General features: G+C 42.1%; 1 protein-coding gene across 1 annotated transcript in view; it reads left to right on the top strand.

The window, feature by feature from the left end:
• The first annotated feature begins 201 nt into the window (after positions 1-201).
• TAFA4 (TAFA chemokine like family member 4) overlaps positions 202-16,523 on the top strand; it is a 168,591-nt gene continuing 152,269 nt past the window's right edge. The window contains exon 1 of the mRNA XM_077770588.1: positions 202-239. The gene's annotated coding sequence lies outside the window, so the exon portion shown is untranslated. The remainder of the gene's footprint in view (positions 240-16,523) is intronic.

The following is a 16,523-nucleotide window of genomic DNA, read 5'->3' as shown; positions in this document are numbered from 1 at the left end:
CCGCTTGCTGCGCGCCGCCGGGACGGGGCGCACGGACCCGGCGTGCGGCTGCCGCCAGACCCCGGGAGTGGAGTCGCGCCCGCCTTCTACAGGCGCTGCTTTTCTGCGGCAGTTTCGGACTTGCCTCCGGAGAGACGTGGGAACTTTCACAGCGAGCCTGCGGAGGCGCTGGGCCGCTCGCTGGGCGCCCGCGGGGATCCTGTGCGGGGAGATTCGGACTTGGCTGCGGCTCTAGTCAAGTAAGAAGGGCTGGGAGGAGAGGGCGGGAAGATGGGGTTGCGGACGCGCTGGATCCAGTGCTCAGTCTCTGTCTCCTGGGCAGCAGCCGCCTCTCGGGCTGATACCGACTTGACCCGGCGGCACCTCCCCCGCCCCATTCCGATGCTCTGGAGTGCGGGGGTTCTCTCGTGTGCTGTAGTTGCCGTGCACCTTGAAGTTGGACGCGGCGCTCCTAAGTGAGGATGCATGGCTGGGGCTGGGCAGCTGCTTCTTGCAACGTCAGGGTTCGTGTCTGTCACTCACAGATTCCCGGGGAGCTCCTTGGGTGCGGGCAAGGCCACTTAATGGATTGGTATGAGGAGTGCGAGGGCGAACTCGTGGTGAGCAATTGTTTTGGACAAGCCGGCCGCGGGGCTTCATCCCATGGGTCTGAGCCGGATCTTTTTAGGCGCCAACGGGAGAGAGCAGCTTAGCCTACACCTGAAACCCTGGTTGCGAGGCTTTTGCTAGAAGGACGCCGCGTGCCCCCAGACGCGTCTTCCAGCTGAATCGCTAAGCTTCCCGCCCATGTGAAGCACTAGTGCGGGTCTGGAAATTCCGTCCCTTCCCGCCTTAAGCACCTCGGATTTGCCAGCAGGCCAGAGCGTTTGCATTGCTTCCCCGCTTTTTCAAACCATTTCTTGCATCATTTGCCCTGTCAATCCGCTCACGGAAGGGAAAGCATCTTTAACCCTAAGCTTATGCCTCGGGAAGGATGGGAAGTGGGAAGCCGGGGATCCCACACCTAGGGAGGCAGCTGAGGCCAGACGCGGTGCCACTGGTGCGTTTTCCTCCTGACTCAGTATTTCTTACCGTCCGGGGGTTCCATGGACGCCAAGCCAAGTCCTGAGGCAACTCGCAGCAAGACGTACATGTACAGATTCATGGATGCACCGAGATCTACTCAAGTGCCCAGACTAACCGCCCCCCCCCACTCCAACCAGGATTTAAAGAACCCCCTTGGTGAAGCATCTGCATCCCTGTACTGTTTTCAACCCTTTAACTTTTCTACGGCCGTCCCTCCAACACGAGCGAGGTTGATGTGATGTGACAGGCGATCCCGGTGTGTGGGGATGGGCGTGTTCAAAGCCTTGATCGGCTTCTTTCTCTAATATCCTTGGTATAGGGATTGTCCACACCAACCTGAAAATTAAACCTGCACGCCCAGACACCCACGCTCGCCCAGTCACAATATAATCAGTGTTCTCCACTTGGTCATCCTTGAACAGATGTATGACTTAAAAAATTCTTCAACAGCTTGCTGTGGGCTTTACAGTGAGAGGCATCTCTGCTAAGTTTGTAGTCATAAATCAGTGCTCAAGCCTAACACTTCCTTGGATTGGAAGTACACATCTTAATAAGGCAGCAAGAGACACTCTTCAGAATCATCTTGACTAATGATGACTTATGTCCTCCCAAACTGACCGCGTGAGCAGACATTGCTCATTTGCGCAAAAAGCTTTCTTCATATATGTGGACATTACTTGATCAGTAGTCTCATAAAGCTGTATTTCAAGGTTTCCTCCCTCAGTTCTGCCTCATTGTTCTGCTTTGCGTGACTTTTCTCTCTTCCCTCTGTGACATCTTAACTACCCTTTGACACTTTATATGGTTTTCAGTCACGATTTGACTTGGCCAATTTTTCCTGTTAGAGATAAGAAAGTTGCTGTTTCCAGAAAACCAATAGCTGCTAGCTCACTTATTTTTGAATGACTTTAATTTCTTTAAACTTCTCTCCCCCCCGCCACACAAACACAACTTACAACTATCTCTACTTAATTACTGAATATTTTTCATTGGAAGCAGCATTTTCGTATTTCTAGTGCTAGAATGTTCTAGGTCACTTGAATTTCAATATTGATTTTTTGCTTTTTTTAAGAGATGTGTATTGTTTGATGACCTAGTTCCATTTAGTCTAAAAAAAACTCTTTGTCCCCCCCACCTCCTTTTCAGTGGCACATAGCCTTTCTCTAATAGCTGCTTTTATCTGCAAGCTCATTTATGGGTACACTTAATATAATACTTTGTTATGTAAATTATGTGTTGATGCATATGATATTAAAACTGCATTCGTTGGGGATTAACCCATGGGGATGACATCATCACTAGCCAATCCCCTATCTGATCTGAACATGCATTGACAAGAGTCACATTATCCTATTGAGCAAGGGTTTCTACATTGCCTGTGATGAATAACAGAAAGACGGAAGTGATTTTGGTTCTTCCTAACTCTCAATTAGCTGCCCAGTTGGAGAGTTTTGGGGATTTCTATACTAAGAAGCTTAGCTTAATAAAATTCTCAGACTGCTGTTTATAGATCCCTTTAGAATTTGCAGAGAAGCATGTTTTCCCCCTAATGCCTTTTTCCTCTTTGGGAGTGTTTTACCCTACATTTTGGCTCTAATTTCTTTAGATATGGAGAGACCTCATGGTAACTGGCCTTGCCTTCTCAGATTTTTTTTTTTTCCCTCAAGATAGATGGAACATCTATCCAACATCTAGATGATGGACTTATTTGTGTACATGTGTGCATTGCATCAGGTGTTGGGTAAATACATCTGCTAAGATTAGCAAAATGACTTCAAGTCCTGAAGCCAATCATGGCTCCCTGGGAGATCATACAGTGTACTTTATCCTAATTTGTTAGGGAGATAGAGGACTGAGGGTGAGGAACAGGCAATAGGAAAAGGATGTCTGCAAAGGGATTGTGAAGTGATCTTGGCCACATTAATCACCTCATAAATACTTGTTTTGAAAACATTATTAGAAAAAGCTCACTTCCTTCCTAGCAGTCCTTGCTTACAGACATAGGCTTGAATTACACTTTGTAATAATAGCCCACTCAGTCTGTCTTCTCTGGCACCCCACCTTTCAAAAGACAAAATTAACTTTGGCTTTCCATCTATCTGATACCTGTTGGGGAAAAAAGTAACTCTTCCTGCTTTACAGTTACTATTCAAATTAAATCCATTTTCTTCCATAAAGTCAGTTAAAAGGAACTGTTGTGCTTTTTTTTTTTTTTTTTACTTCTAAACATAAATTTAATTGCACAATCTGGTTTAAAGAAAGACTCAAAAGCTCACAGAATTTTAAATCGGGAGAATACCTCAAGAGTTCAGTATTCTAACAGACCAAGGATAGAAGGTGTTATGACTTCAGTCTACTATGGTATAAAAAGGATTGGAGTCCTAACTTCTGGCCCAACGCCCTTTCCTGACTTTTCCAATAAAGGCCTGCAGGGTGGTGTTGGGAAGGTAGAAGGACCCCTCCTTTCAGCTGTGTCTGCAGAGCAGAATCATGTCCACTTCTTTCACTATCAAATATTATGCTGGTCGAACCCAGCTCAAGAATTTGACAGCTGCAAACTTGGGCCACTTTCTAGTAGCTGCCATGGTGCCTGCGGTTACAAAAGAGACACGTAAGGGGAGGTAGCAGTGGGAGATGATGGGGTAGAGTGACTCAATTTGGACCTATTTGAACACACAAAAAGACGCAGGTGTTAAAATGACGATGAGGCATGATATAAGGCTTGAGGACTCAGAATATCAATTTATTGTGTGATAGTCTTCTCTTTCATACTTTGTGCTTTTTAGTTGCTATAAGACCAAACCGGTTTTTGGAATAAAAATCTGTTTTCTGGCATGGTTGTGAGTAATGATAATGGTGTCCTGCATTTGTTGAATGCTTAATGTGTGTCAGCTGTAGAATGTTGATGGTAATGAAACGTCCTGGTTAATAAATGGCTTTCTCTATATGGACGAACTACTGCTTTTTCAAAGAGTCATGAATCTAAAACCGTGTTGAATCTTTGTGTGTCACTCTTTTTAATTCAAAAGATGTCAGAATCTTACAGTAGCAAGTCATTAGCATGAGCATAAATAATTTTAACTCAAATGTATGGTGGTGTCAGATATTAGGGAGTTCTTGTTAATAAAATGTTAATGAAATGGCAAATAAAAATAAGATGCTGTATTTAGAAAGATAGATAGTAATGATGTGGCTAATCTGTCTCTTTTCATAAGACTGTAGTATTGTTAGTGCAGAATAGTAAAATAACTCCTTTAGAAAGACACTCTAGTATTTCTTATAGAAAGAAAACACTAGGCTTTTAAAAATATTTATTTTTATTTTTTATTTTTTGAAGTTTATTTATTTATTTTGAGAGAGAGCAAGCAGGGGAGGGGGAGAGAGAGGGAGAGACAGAAACCCAAGCAGGCTCTGCACTGACAGTGCAGAACTGGATGCAAGGGTTGAACCCATGAACCAAACCGTGAGATCATGACCTGAGCTGAGATCAAGAGTCGAATGCCTAACCAAATGAGTGATCCACCCAGGCGCCCCTGGGCTTTTTTTTTTTTTTTTAAATAAAAATACGGCATTGCAAAAAAAAATAATCTGTTGATTTTTTTCTTTTAGTGCTGTAAGTTCATTTCTAACTAGAAAGCAATTGAACATTTCTGTAGCATTTTACTTGTCTTAACTAAAGGTGGAACTGTCCAAAGCCAGAGTTATTATTAGTTTTTTAAATGATGATTGCACCTGCTTGAATTCTGTTTCATATTTATGCCACATGTCTCAAAGTATTCTCTGAAAATTCAGTTTTATTTCTTTTGCTTAATGAATCATGAAAACATCGATGAGACTTTGGTATACCATGGGCTCTTCCCTGTGCACCCCCAGTCCTAAAACTGAGATGTTCAGCACAGAGTCTGAAATAGTCAAAGAATGTTTCCGGGAAAGAAGAAACTAAAAGACCCTCTAGGGCAGTGGTTCTCAACTGGGGGCAATTTTGCGCCATTGGGGACATTTGCCAATGTCAGGAGACATTTGGTTGTTACAACCAAATTAGGTAGGACTGTAGCAGCTAGAGGCCAGGGGTACTGCTAAACTTCCTCTAATGATTGGGGCAGCCCCCACAGCTAAGAACTCTCTGGCCCAAAGTGTCAGTAGTGCTGAGGTGGAGAAACTCTCATTCAGGGTAACTTTTGGGCCCCAGACTAGTGAAAGGGCTTATCCAATGTCCCTAGTCCCTATTTCTGGCAGAGAACTGAGATCTGAGGTCTCTAATGCAGAAGCTAGGATTCTTGCCTTCTCTTTTTGATGATGTCTTTTCTTTTTGATTTCTTTAATTTATAAGGATAATACGTGTTGGGCAGAAAATTCAAACACTGGAAAAGAGTATAAAAAGGAAAGTGAGAAATGAACCCAGTTCTGCCATCGAGATAATATCTTTCTGTATTTCAATAACTATATTTCCACTTCTCTCCTTCTGCCTTTATCTGCATATAGACACTTAGACCAAATCATTTTAGATAAATGGGGTCATATAGCATGTAATCTTTACTTGGCAAAGTGCCATTGGCAGGCCTTTGGTCAAACCATGGTTGGGGAAAGAGACTGACATCCATGCGGGCAGCTGGAATCCCTTTGAGGAGGAAGACTTTCTGGACAGTGGTGGCTGTGTCTCTGCATTCATCAGAGACTCAGATGTACTCTGGAGCTGTTCCGGGGAGAATAACAATGCAGTAAAGAGAGCTAGAGGACATTCTTTTTCATGGCTGCATGTTTTTCTATGTAAAAATTCATCTTCCTGCTGGTCATCAAACACCCAAAGTCATAAAGCAATTTTGAGTTTCTTTATAATGCATTCATCTTTGCCAAAGACCGCAAGTTTCATGTCACTGTTGGAAAAAGTCCTTCCGTTCAAATTTGTTTTTCTTGGTGTCCAGTTTAAGATTTTAAGTAGTTTGCACGCCAGAAATTTTTCTTACAGCAGAGCGTTTAATTAAGGCAGCCCCAAAATATATTATTGGGGTGAATTCTCTGCATGTATCAGTAGGGCAACAATTCTCTGGGGCCTGCAGTCTCCGTGACTATTTAAATCATTTGGCAGCTCTTGTAGAAGCAGCCAGATTGTAATGTAAACATCTGTTACCTTTTCTCTGCTTTCAATACTGATTATGCAACCCGGCTTCACATCAGAGACACACAGCTTTCTTCCTCTATATTTTTGGATTAATTCCTTCTCAACACACACACACACACACACACACACACACACCCATGGACACAAATCTAAAGAGCCATAAAATTGGTTACCATGAGCCCAGTCGTCCAAGGATAAAACTCACATTTTTACCCTCTGTCCTGCTCTTTGCAGACCCTTGGATGTGCTCGGGAGCACGGAGCTCCATTAAGCGAGCTGGGGGATGGCTGTGAGTCTGTCCCCTGGTACCAGCCTTATTCTCCTTGTGTGCTGAATTTCCACTTGCCTCAGCCGAGGGGAATTGGGAAATGAACTGGTTAACCTTTAAACCTCTCCAATAAAGCCGCGTAGGACCAGCCAGTGTAGAAATGGGTGGGAGTGGGCAAGGAGACATTTGAATGGAATTGGACGTTAGGTAGCAAATGGCTCTTTCACTAAAGTTTTCTGCTGGTATTTGCCACTTCTCCATTAGGGAATGTTTGTCAAATATTTGCTTTGTGGACCTTGCACAAAATTATAGTAGCTACAATAGCTACCATTTGTTGAATAAGGATGTTGCTGGTACTGCACTGTTTTAAACAAATTGTGCTAAGATTGCGGCACCCGGGTGGCTCAGTCGAGTAAGCGTCTGACTGGCTCAGGTTATGATCTCGTGGTTCGTGAGTTCGAGCCCTGCATTGGGCTCCACGCTGACAGCTCAGAGCCTGTAGACTGCATCAGATTCTGTCTCCCTCTCTCTAAAATAAACATTAAAAAAATTGTGCTAAAATACAAATTAACATCAGTTCACCTACCATTTTTTTCCTTTTTATTAAGATTTTTTTTTAAGTAATCTCTACGCCTGACATGGAGCTTGAACTCATGACCCTGAGATCAAGAGTCACGTGTTCTAGTGCCTCGGTCAGCCAGGTGTCCCACCACTTAACCATTTTTAAGTGTGTAGTCCAGTGGTATTAAACACACACATTGTTGTACGGTTGTACCCGCTGTCCATCCCCAGAACTCTTTCTGTCCCATAAACTGAAACTCTGTGCCCCTTACTTAAATAGCAGCCCCCCAACTCTCTCGTCTCAGTCCCTTGCGGGTACAGTCTACTTTCTGTCTCTAGGAATTTCACTGCCCCAAGTACCTCACTGAAGGAGAATCATACAATATTTGTCCTTTTGTGCCTGACTTATTTCACTTCACATAGTGTTTTCAGGGTTCATCTGTACTGTAATGTGTGTTGGAATTTCATTCCTTTTTAAGGCTGGAAAGCATCACATTTTGTTTATCCATTCATCCATTGATGGATGTGTGGGTCGCTGCTACCTTTTGGCCTCTGTGACTAACACCCCCATGCACTTGGCTGTACAGATATTTTTCTGAGTCTCTGCTTTCATTTCCTTTGGGTGTATACACAGATATGGAATTGCTGGATCATATGGTAATTCTGTGCTTTAGTTCGAGAAACCGTCAATACTGTTTTCCATAGAGACAGTATCATTTAACTGCACGAAACATTTTTATGCATTATCTCATTTAATCCTCTCCCAAGTGCTACGTGGTAGAAAGTCAATATCTCCCTTCTGTGCACTAGGAAAGTGAAACACATTGGACGAAGCCACACAGGTGGCTTGTGGCAGAGCCACGGCTTGAACCCAGGCAGTGTGGGAGAGGCAGAGCTCTTCCTAGATTATTCCTTCTTTCAGTTCAAGAAAGATGAACTAAACGCCTCCTGTACGTGGCCTGGGTGTGGTGGGGGTCTGGGGGGGGTAAATAACAAATGTGTTTATTGCAAGAGAAACTCTGAAGTCCTAATGCTACCGCCCGAAGGAATTTCATTGAGCTGTGGTGTTCCTGTAGGTCACACTCATTGTGAAATTGGTGTTTGAGCAAAATAATAACAGGGCGATAAATATCTACTGTGGTTATTTTGGCTGTTCATATTAGTGCTGCCTCAACCCCTCTGGTGATTAATAACTGTGCAGCTCATGGGTTTTAAAATGCCAGGCCAATTTTTACTTTTCGTTGGAGGGGGTAGCAGTGGGTGTAGACAGTACAAGGCAATAATGGAGATCAAGATAAGCCTTGGGTAGGATCTGAGTGATGATTGTGTTTTTATTATACAGAGACAGTAGGCAGAAGACATTGGCGTCTCCCCCACCAAAAACACAGCTGAATGGAGTTCTTGCAAAAGAAGGCACGTTTCATCACTTTATAGAATTAACAATTGATCAGTATTGTGGTTTCTGAGTCCTTTATCAGCACCCCATGTTTATTCATTATTGTGATTACACAGTCCAAGCAGCTCTGCTTGCTTTGATGAGCAAAAGCAAGCCGCCAAGGCCTTTAAATACACTTGAAATTAACGTTTGCACAAATAGGTGTCTGATGGCGTGTTCTAATTTGATTCTAAAGGCCTAGAAATAAGCCTGTATCTAGGGGTGTCCTCCTGGGAATCCTAAGTCAGATGTGTGTTGTTTATGTGCAGGGTTTCTGTGTTATTTAAAAGGAAAATGGCAGTGTTTGGAACACATCCGCCCCACATCCTTTGTGGTGAGTAGGGGGAGCAGAGGACCAGTGAGTGTGGCTGTTGATACTGGCCTCGCATTGGGAGGGAGAGGCAAGCTCTAGCATTCCTGATAGCTAGGGAAAAGTCAACTTGTCTGGATATATACTCGAACAAAGTACACTAATCATCCCGTGGAAGTATTAATCAGAGAAGGAAAATACTCCTTGAGTCTGAAAGTTAAGGTCACCCTGAGAAAAAGGACTAGCAGAATTCCTAGAAAACTCTGTTTCTTCAAGACATTTTGATTCCAAATTTACTCTCTTCACATTTACAAAAGACTCATGATCCCAAGTGTAAACTCAGTTTGTGGTTTGATGTGCAAATATTTCTGAACCATAGCATAAATAGACATGAACTTACAAGCCGTTGAGTACATCCATATACAAGTTTCAAAGTCCTCATTTACTTAGAAGTAATGAGGAGAGATGAATATAGGCTTTATGCTGATTGCAAAAAAATTTTTTTGTCTTCTGAACATACTGGATTTAAAAAATCTATTTCATGTTATCAGCCTTGTTTGGTATGCCAGTATCCCAATTCTAGTCTTATTGTAATTCTTTTTATTGAAGTATAGTAGACGCACAATGTTACATTGGTTTTAGGTGTATGACATAGTGATTTAATAATTCTACATGTTATCCTATGCTCATCACAAGTGTACCTACCCTTTGTTACTATAAAACACTATTACAGTAGCGTTCACTGCGTTCCCTATGCTGTATCTTTTACCCCGACTTACTCCTTACAAAACTGGAAGCCTCTATATTCCATTCCCTTTCATCCATTTTGCTCAGTCCCCCAACCACCTTCCCTCTGGCAGTCATCAGTTTGTTCTCTGTATTTAGGGATCTGTTTCTGCTTTATGTTTGTTTGTTTGTATTGTTTTTTAGATTCCACATATAAGTGAAATCAAATAGCATTTGTCTTTCTCTGTCTGACTTACTTCATTTAGCATAATACCCTCTGGGTCCTTCCATGTGGTCACAAATGGCAAGATATCATTATTATTTTTATGGCTGAGTAATATTTCAGTGTGTGTGTGTGTGTGTGTGTGTGTGTGTGAGAAACATCTTTATTCATTCTTTATTCGCCCATCTATCGATGGACGCTTGGGTTGCTTCCATATCTTTGCTATTGTAAATAATGCTTCAATAAACATTAAACATAGGGGTGCATATATATTTTTGAATTAGTATTTTTGTTTTCTTTGGGTAAATACCCAGTTGTGGAATTACTGGATTTTATGGTATTTCTACTTTTAATTTTTTAAAAAATATTTTTATTTATTTCTAGGAGAGAGAGAGAGAGAGAGAGCGTGAGCAGGGGAGGGTCAGAGAGAGAGGGAGGCACAGACTCTGAAATAGGCTCCAGGCTCTGAGCTGGCAGTCAGCACAGAGCCCGACGCGGGGCTCAAACCCACGAACCGTGAGATCATGACCTAAGCGAAAGTCGGACGCTTAACCGACTAAGCCACCCAGGCACCCCTCTACTTTTAATTTTTTGAGGAACCTCTATAGTGTTTTCCATAGAAGCTGTTCCAATTTGCACTCCCACCAACATTGTGCAGGGGCTGGCTCCCTCTTCTCCTGAAATTTCATATTGTCATTTAGACTGGTGCATTAGGAAGATTTTGTTAAAACACAGATTCCCAGAGCTCACCTTCAGAGCTGCTGGCTCTGTAAGTCTAGGATGGTGCCTGAGAATTTGCATTTCTGACAAGTCCCACAGACTGTTGATGCTGCCAAGTGTATGCTTTATGCATCATTTTACAGTTCATCTTTCAGAGTTAAAAATTGTAATATGGAGATTTCCATAGAACAAGGTCATTTTGATTAGGTTGTGAGTTTCTCGTTTTGTGATTCACTGGTTAAGTTTGTCTAACTAGTATAATTCTGAAGATCCATGTAGATTACTGAGCCCAAAATACAAATTAGATATTGTATTCTGGATCAGTGTTCTGTATGATAAACTGAGTTTGATAATATCGATAAGTTTCTTTTAAACTGTAAGGTGTATTTTCTATCGTGGAGGCTTTTTAGAATAAGAATTGTTTAGTTGTTTGAATGGAGATTGAGGCTGTTTTGCTGTACGTAGCATGTAATGAGCATTATCACCTACTTCTGTCATCTGGCTGATGTCTATATTGATCAGGAAAAAAATGTGGCTTCTGTTTTCACATACTTTGAGTCTGATTTAAATTGCAAGCCTATCGGCAGGTGACATACAGGAATTTTGTTTTGGTTCCTGTATAGTTAAGACTCAGCAGATGTTAAAAGCTGATGTGGATTTAAGATTTCATCCGTTCTGGGAATAATTGAAGACTTAGTTAGGACCAGAAGATGGAGTTGTAGATAGAGTTATAGGACTTGAGGGGGTACAGAAAGTTTTTGCACAGATGCTTGGCTCGGTGCGTTCTCTTACTGCTTGGAGGAATAAATTACTGTCTGTATTCGCTTAAATGAAAAGCTTTGAGTGGATTTTACTTTGTTTTGCACTATTAACAAGAACTTGAAGTTTGCAAACCAGAGTCTCTTCTGAATGAAAAACAAATGTTAAAGAGTTTTTTTTTTTTGTTTTATTTATTTCTTAGGGAGAGAGAGACCGCGTGAGCAGGGGAGGGTCAGAGAGAAAGGGAGCCACAGGATCTGAAACAGGCTCCAGGCTCTGAGCTGGCAGTCAGCACAGAGCCTGATGCAGGGCTCAAACCCATGAACCATGAGATCATGACCTGAGTCAAAGTTGGACGCTTAACCGACTGAGCCACCCAGGCTCTCCAAGAATTTGATTGTTTAAATCCTTATTCATTTTGTTTAAATTGGGGTTTTGGGAGATTATTTTAGAGATAGTCTGACATATAGAAACACGTGGGTGTTGGCAGGAAGGTTGGAGCTGGCAGCCACCAAGAAGAGAGGACGGGCTGGGTCAGAGTCCCTTCACCTCCTCTGTCTCCTGAGCTGTATTTTTAATTACATGGCTGTTTTGCAGAACTTTGGTGTTCTCTCGAAGGCTGTGGCGTGTTGCGTATGACTAGGTTTGTACTAACATTTCCTTGGGACTCATCTGTCACTGTTGTCCCTTCGGCACGTTTTCACTTTGGTCATCTTTGTCCTACTGTCAAGATGTGATAGCTCTCCTCCCTGGCTGCCTCCCATTTTGCCCTCTGTCCACCTCTAGTTCTTAACTGCAGACAGTTTGAAGATGAGACTTCCAGGTTGAATGGCAGACTAGGGCACAACTGAAATTAGTTTATATGGAAGACAAAAACAGCAGATACATCCAAACAACAAACCTGCCCTAATCTTTTTATTTTTTAGAACAAATACCTAATTTTAAAAAGTATGGCATTTTATTTACTGTAGAATCTAGAGAGTATGGATGGAGTTCTCTGTTGGCTGGGAATTGGTTGGTCAGTGTTATTACAGCTGCTATTTTTGATTCATATGGACGGCGATGCCACCAGTGATAATACAGCAACCAGTGACCTTGTGAAAGCCCCGCTGGTAACATGCAAGTTGTAAAAAAATAAAAGTACAATGACAGTAAGATAAAAAGTAAAGATCACCTTTAACGACTCCTCGAACCTGTTTCTAAAGCTCCCTCCCCACAAACTGTTAAGAGTTTGGCTAACATCATTCTGCATATATTTAAAATACATTTTGTCTCAAATCCCAACACAAGGAGGGAGAACGGTCCTCTGGTCTGCTGGTAGACTCTCTCTAACCCTTCATCTGTCAGTGCTCGTTGATCAACAGAAGTAGGGAGCATTTACGTTTATTTAAAAAGTATAATGTGGAAGCTTCAAACTATATTAAACTTTTCTATTTATATTATTTAAATCACATATGCTTACTAAATATGTAGTATTGTGTGAGTTTTTTCACTTAAATAGTGATTTACTGAACATCTGTTTCAGTTGTCTACATTGTTCCCTTACCATTGTCTTAGAGAGTTATCCATCTTGATACATACATAGCTCTTGTCCATTTCTTTAACTGCCTAACTTTCATTAGGAATGTACTACATTTTCTTTCGTTGTTCCCTACAGGCCAAGCCTTTTACATTACAGTGAACAGTAGAACTTTCTGCCATGAAAGAGAACATCCTAAGATCCGTGTGGTCCACTCAAGCAGCCGCTGAGCCACATGTGACTGCTGAGCGCTTGAATTGTGGCTGTTGCAGCGAAGGAACGGAGTTTGAAATTTTATTTGTTTTCAGTTAATTTAGCTTTATTTAAATAGCCGCTCATGTATAGTGGCTACCTTTGTGGACAGTGTGTTGGAAGGTATACCTCCGACAGAAGAAAGCACGGCTACTATTTTACTATTTTACTGCCAAAGTGTTTTAGTAAGTGACTCATCAAGAGATGGAAGTGTAGTCTGTTTTGTTCAACAAGAGGACCGAGACTCTTTGGCTGAAAATAGGGAGATAAATAATGTAATGAAAACAGGACGGAGTCGTTAAGATTTATCAGGCATTTTCCTTCCCTCCCTCAGCGACTCCTGTCCGCTCTGCCCTGGCCGGGCTTCCTGATGGGAGCTGTATCATTCTACCGGGCCGTTCTTTGTAAAGTGAATTGATGGCTATGTAAATACAGCCATTAACCTTAAGCACCTCAGACAGCTCCTTGGGCACTGCAGTTTTCTTGCCCTTGAAAATGCTGGTTGATGGATGCCAAGATAACTAAAAAAATTTTTCTCCTAACTGTTTGAAATGCGGGACCTTCTAAGTGATAAGCCACAGGAGCCAGTGAAATTGAGGGCCTACTAGGTGTAAATACTATGGCAGGGGTTTGGAATTCTCTTCTTGCAAAGGGATGTTTTGTAGGTTTACTCCGGATAAGAAATAGGACCCTGTGTATTTGTATGTCTGTCTTTAAAAAATACACGGAGATAAAATTGGAAAGCACTAGTCAAGGGAAGTTCGTGGAAAATTTGCTTTTAAAGCAAATGGAGATTTATAATTCCGAAATTTTGTATATATTTAAAAATTAATAGTATATGTTGCTGTTAAAAATACCTTCTCTTTTTTTTCTTGAAAGATAGAGGAGATTGAGTGGAGGAGGAGACAGAAGATAGATAAGATCACCGTGTTGAAAATGCATGCGATTGGGGCGCCTGGCTGGCTCAGTTGGTAGAGTATGAAACTCTTGATCTTGGGGTTGTGAATTTGAGCCCCACGTTGGCCATGGAGTCTACATAAAAAAAAAGAAATGGGGCCCTTGGGTGGCTCAGTTAAGTGTCTGACTCCTAATTTCGGCTCAGGTCATGATCTCATGTTTTTTGAGTTTGAGTCCCACATCAGGCTCTGTGCTGATAGCGCAGAGCCTGCTTGGGATTCTTTCTCTCCCCTTCTCTCTGTCCCTCCCCTGCTTGTGTATTCTTGCTCTCTCTCTCTCTCTCAAAAATAAATAAATATTTTTTAAAAAAGGACAGAAAATGGATTTGGTTGTAGGAAAAGTAGCATTTGTGTAGAACTAGGGCCAGAAGATATCAGTAGCCAGCATCTTGATTTTCTGATGTCATTTGCTTATTCCCCTAAAATCACTTTGGCCAGCTCTCATTTCCTAGAATGCCTAAACTCATTTCTTCCTCAGTGGCTTTGTACTTGACGTTCTTTTCCTTGGAACTTGCATCCTGTTTGTTTCCTTTTCTTTTTTGGCTGGTTCCTTCTTATTCTTTAAATTGCGAATGTTATCTCCAGTCCATAACTCCCTTACCTACTCAGAGCAACAGCACTCTGGCCTTCTATAAAGCATTGGTGGGTGTTTCCAGTTGCTGACTATGTGGAAATGCTTTGAAAACTGCAGCTTAGTGTATAAATGCACACTGTCATTATTCCTGAAGTTCTGCCAAAAGCCACATTGTCTCTGCCAAGCTGTAGTGATCTTCCATACGGCCGGGCACTGGTGTGAAAATGCAGAGCTGTGGAATTCAGAGCTGGGGCTTCTACCTTTCCATCTGATCCTCCTCAATGCCATCATCCCTTTCAGCTTTCAGTCCTGCCATGTTGACACACAGGGGAGGAAGGCTATGATCTTGCTCTTGGGTTTGGATGAGATGGAAGCACACATGGTTTTATAATTAAATTTCACAGAAGACAAGACCTGAAAATTCAAACTGTAGAACACGTTGGTGTCATAATAGGTGCAGCTGAGGTGCTATTTACCTCTGAAATTTGTTACTGTGGTAACATGATGAGGAAGTATGTGCTACTGACCAATCCAAGAAGGAATGTCCAGTCTGAGAATATTCACATCTATGGGTGAGTGTTGGCCTCGAGGATGTTGGAATGGAATCTCCTGGGAGGTTCCCTGAGGTGACAAAAGGCACCCCATTGGAGAATCTGGATTTCTTTCTTTTATTTAACCATCGATGGTCCATCGGTATAGTGTGTATACATACAATACAGGGTTGTGGGAGAGATGCTAGTTGCCTACATAATATCCATTTCCTCCCCTTCTTTCCTAATGGCATTCTGATTTCTAGCTGGCCACATGCTGTACACACTGTTTCACAGCCTCTCTGGCACTAGGGTGGGCATCTGAGACACATGTAGAAATGACAGGTGGTATTTCTGTGGGAATCTTCCTAAAATCTACAGTGGAGCCGTTTGCGGATCTCTTCAGTCCTGGAATGTGATGTGATAGTTGGTGCCCAAGCAGCCATTTTGGTGTGTGAGGTGACCTCGAAGAAGAAAGAAAGGTGGGAAGAAGGCAAAACAGAAAGATCAAAGCAGCAGGAGGCCTTGGTGATTGTATGGTGATAAAGTATCTGCCTTGCCTATGTACCAGAGGACTTAATTTTATGAAAGAGCAAGTCATTTTGTGTTGAAGTCTTTATTTTCTACGTCATTGTTCTATGCAGTGAAGTGAAATGATACAGGCAGAAGGTTAGCACCCCACCCTTAATGTGTTCACAGTGTGGTAGAAGGATTTATATTTCATAAATCCAGAATGCTCTTTCAAGTTATGTGTAGACATAGCTTTAGTTCTGGAAGATCTCAGTGATGGGAACAGATGTGCTACACCACAGATTGGGATCTGGAGGGATCTGGAGGGATGCACACTACATCTCTCCCATTCCACCTAGATACTGAGAGCCATTTCTAGGGAGGGTCAGACAGAGATTCTCTGTGGTTTGGGGGCAAAGAGTGAAGAGAAAACTGCCACGGGTATTAAAAGCCATCAGAGCATTCTCCAAATTGCCAATATTGAGGTTAGTTACAACTCAGTCTCTAATAAATTGAAGTCTTACCCATTTGATGTGTTTTGACAGGAAATGTATATTTACTGCCTGAAATGACTCCAGTTGCTGAGCTCTGAACCATAGTATATCATAAATGATTAACATGAGAGCCAGTAGGAACCTCACACCTTCTCCTTAACAGCATTCTATACGAAACAATTTCTCACAACTGTAAGATATTTACCCTGTTTCCAAAAGTACACGTTCATGCTGGTAGGTTTTGAACTTGTCTGTCAAAAATAGTTATTGCTTTTGCAGATAGAGACGTATTCACTTAAACTCTAAGGGAATGAGCCCATAAACTCAGCGTATCTTGATCAATACCATATGTATTGAATGAGGCTTAGAACTTCCTGTTTCTTCCTTCTTCCATATATTTCCCAAATGCCCATTTTGCATAAGATGGTGGGTGGGGTACAAGTCTTGATTCCAATATGGTTTTCATATACAGGGAACTTTCAGTCTGGTAGCTACAATGAAG

This window comes from Crocuta crocuta, unplaced genomic scaffold (assembly GCF_008692635.1).
Source record: "Crocuta crocuta isolate KB4526 unplaced genomic scaffold, BGI_CrCroc_1.0 scaffold126, whole genome shotgun sequence".
Classification (NCBI taxonomy): Eukaryota; Metazoa; Chordata; class Mammalia; order Carnivora; family Hyaenidae; genus Crocuta; species Crocuta crocuta.
Note: the sequence above shows the minus strand (reverse complement) of the source record. Positions and strands in the feature narration are given on the sequence as shown.